The sequence below is a fragment of the Furipterus horrens genome, unplaced genomic scaffold, assembly GCF_987537825.1.
Source record: "Furipterus horrens unplaced genomic scaffold, mFurHor1.1.pri manual_scaffold_17, whole genome shotgun sequence".
Classification (NCBI taxonomy): domain Eukaryota; kingdom Metazoa; phylum Chordata; class Mammalia; order Chiroptera; family Furipteridae; genus Furipterus; species Furipterus horrens.
Genome location: NW_028327187.1, coordinates 80,278,617 through 80,282,083, shown reverse-complemented (window position 1 = coordinate 80,282,083; position 3,467 = coordinate 80,278,617).

The following is a 3,467-nucleotide window of genomic DNA, read 5'->3' as shown; positions in this document are numbered from 1 at the left end:
TCCCTCTCTTTCTCCCTCTCTCTAACTCTCTCTCTCCCTTCACTCTTTTCCTTTCATTCTCTGTACAACTCTCTCTCCCCCTCTCCACACTCTCCCCCTCTTTCTCTCTCCCACAAATTCTTTCTCTAATTCTCCATCTAATTCTCTCTTCCCGTCTTTCATTATCTCTCTAACTCTGTCTATAATTCTCTATCAAATTCTCTCTCCCTCTCTCTCTCCCTCCTTCTTTTTGCCTCCCTCTCTAACTCTCCCTCTAATAGTCTGCCCCTCTCTCTCCCTATCTCTCCCCGTACTCTCTCTCCCTCTCTCTCTCCCCCTCCCTCTCTCTCATTCTCTACCTCTCTCTTTCTCTAATTCTCTCTCCCTAATTCTCCTTTCTCTAATGATCTGTCTTATTCTCTCTCTCTCTCTCTCTCTCTCTCTCTCTCTCTCTCTCTCTCTCTCATTCTTCTCTCTTTCTCTCCCCCCCCCCCCCCGCACTCTCTGAAAATCAATAAAGTAATCCGCCTCGCTGGTGTGGCTCAGTGGATTGAGGACTGACCTGTGAACCAAAAGGTCTCTGATTCGGTTCCCAGTCAGGGGTCATGCCTGGCTTGCAGCAGCCAATTCACCACCTGGAGGCGTGCAAGGGTCAAACAATCAATGTTTCTCTCATACTTTGTTGTCTCGCTCCTCTCTCTCTCCCTCTCTCTTTCACCCCTCCCTCTCTCTCGCTCTAACTCTCTTTTTCTCTAATTCTCTCTCCCACTCTCCCTTATTCTCTATCCATCTCTGTTCCCCGCTCCCTCCCGCTCTCTCTCTAACTCTCCCCTCTTCTAATTCTCTCTTCCTGACACTGTCTCTCCTCCCTCTCCCTCAGCCGTCTCACCTTTCCACCATTCTCTATAACTATCTCTAATTATCGCTCTAATTATCTCCTCCTTCGCCTCTCTCACTCTCTAACTCTCTCTTTCTCTAATTCTCTCTCTAATTCTCTCTCCCACTCTCTTCATCTCTCTTCAACTCTGTAACCCCTCTCCTTCTCTCACTCTCTATCCCCTCCTCCAATTCTCTCTCTCCCTCTCTCTCTACCCCCTCTATCTGTCTCTCACTCTCTATTTCTTTCTTTCTCTCTCTTTCTCTAAATCTCTATGGCATTTCTCTGCATTTCTCTCTCTTTTCTCTTTGCCTTCTCCCTCCCCTCTCTATCTCTATCTCTCCCCTCCTCTAATTCTCTCTCCGTGTCTCTCTCTCTCCCCTCCTCTCTCTTACTCTCCCTCATCCGTCTCATTCTTCCCCCATTCCCTACTACTCTCTCTCTAGGGATCGCTCTAATTTCCTCTTTCTTCCCTCCTCTCTCTCAGGCTCTAACTCTTTCTCTAATTCTCTCTCTAATTCTCAATCCCAATCTCTCTTCCTCTCTCTCTCCCTCTCCCCGACACTCCATCTCTCTCACTCTCTAATTCTTCCTTTTTCTAATTCTCTCACCCACCCTCTACCCCCTCCATCCCTTTCTCTAATTCTCTCTTTCTGCAATTCTCTCTCTCATTCTCTCTCTCCCCCTCTCTTTATCTTTCTCACCCTCTCTCGTCCTTTCTTTTCTTGTCTCCCTCTCTCTCTTTAACTCTTTTTCAAGTTCTCTCTCTAATTTCCACTCCCTCTCTCTAACTCTTTCTTTCTCTAAAACTCCCTCTAATTCTCTACCCTTCTCTCTCCATGTCTCTCCTTCTCTCCCTCCCTCTATCATTCTCTGCAATTCTCTAGTTCTTCGTTCCTCTCTCTACCTAATTCTCTCTCATTTCTCTCTTTTCCTCTCCCTCCCTCTCTCTAAGTCTCTCTTTCTCTAAAACTCTGTAATTCTGTCTCCCTCTCTCTCCTCTCCGCTCCCCCTCTGTCACTCTTTCTCTAATTCTCTAATTCTCTTTGCCACTCCCCTCTCCCCCTTCCTCTCTCTCTCCTAATCCTCTCTTGCTCTATTTCTCTCTTATTCTATCTCCCTCTCCCTCTTTCGCACTCACTCTCTCTTTCTTTAAATTTCTCTCTAATTCTCTCTCTAAGATCCTCTCCCTCGCTATGCCTCCTCCCTCTCTCACTCTCTCTGTCTCTCATTCTCTCTCCCGCTACTCTCTCCCTCTCTCTTTTCCTTCCCCACTCCTGTTCTCTCTCTAACTCTTTCTCTAATTCTCCCTCTAATTCTCCAACCACTTACCTAACTCTCTCTTTCTTAATACTCTCTACAATTCTTTCTCCCTCTCTTCTCCTCTCTCCCTCTACCTCCCCCTCCCTCTCTTTCTCCCTCTCTCTAACTCTCTCTCTCCCTTCACTCTTTTCCTTTCATTCTCTGTACAACTCTCTCTCCCCCTCTCCACACTCTCCCCCTCTTTCTCTCTCCCACAAATTCTTTCTCTAATTCTCCATCTAATTCTCTCTTCCCGTCTTTCATTATCTCTCTAACTCTGTCTATAATTCTCTATCAAATTCTCTCTCCCTCTCTCTCTCCCTCCTTCTTTTTTGCCTCCCTCTCTAACTCTCCCTCTAATAGTCTGCCCCTCTCTCTCCCTATCTCTCCCCGTACTCTCTCTCCCTCTCTCTCTCCCCCTCCCTCTCTCTCATTCTCTACCTCTCTCTTTCTCTAATTCTCTCTCCCTAATTCTCCTTTCTCTAATGATCTGTCTTATTCTCTCTCTCTCTCTCTCTCTCTCTCTCTCTCTCTCTCTCATTCTTCTCTCTTTCTCTCCCCCCCCCCCCCCGCACTCTCTGAAAATCAATAAAGTAATCCGCCTCGCTGGTGTGGCTCAGTGGATTGAGGACTGACCTGTGAACCAAAAGGTCTCTGATTCGGTTCCCAGTCAGGGGTCATGCCTGGCTTGCAGCAGCCAATTCACCACCTGGAGGCGTGCAAGGGTCAAACAATCAATGTTTCTCTCATACTTTGTTGTCTCGCTCCTCTCTCTCTCCCTCTCTCTTTCACCCCTCCCTCTCTCTCGCTCTAACTCTCTTTTTCTCTAATTCTCTCTCCCACTCTCCCTTATTCTCTATCCATCTCTGTTCCCCGCTCCCTCCCGCTCTCTCTCTAACTCTCCCCTCTTCTAATTCTCTCTTCCTGACACTGTCTCTCCTCCCTCTCCCTCAGCCGTCTCACCTTTCCACCATTCTCTATAACTATCTCTAATTATCGCTCTAATTATCTCCTCCTTCGCCTCTCTCACTCTCTAACTCTCTCTTTCTCTAATTCTCTCTCTAATTCTCTCTCCCACTCTCTTCATCTCTCTTCAACTCTGTAACCCCTCTCCTTCTCTCACTCTCTATCCCCTCCTCCAATTCTCTCTCTCCCTCTCTCTCTACCCCCTCTATCTGTCTCTCACTCTCTATTTCTTTCTTTCTCTCTCTTTCTCTAAATCTCTATGGCATTTCTCTGCATTTCTCTCTCTTTTCTCTTTGCCTTCTCCCTCCCTCTCTATCTCTATCTCTCCCCTCCTCTAATTCTC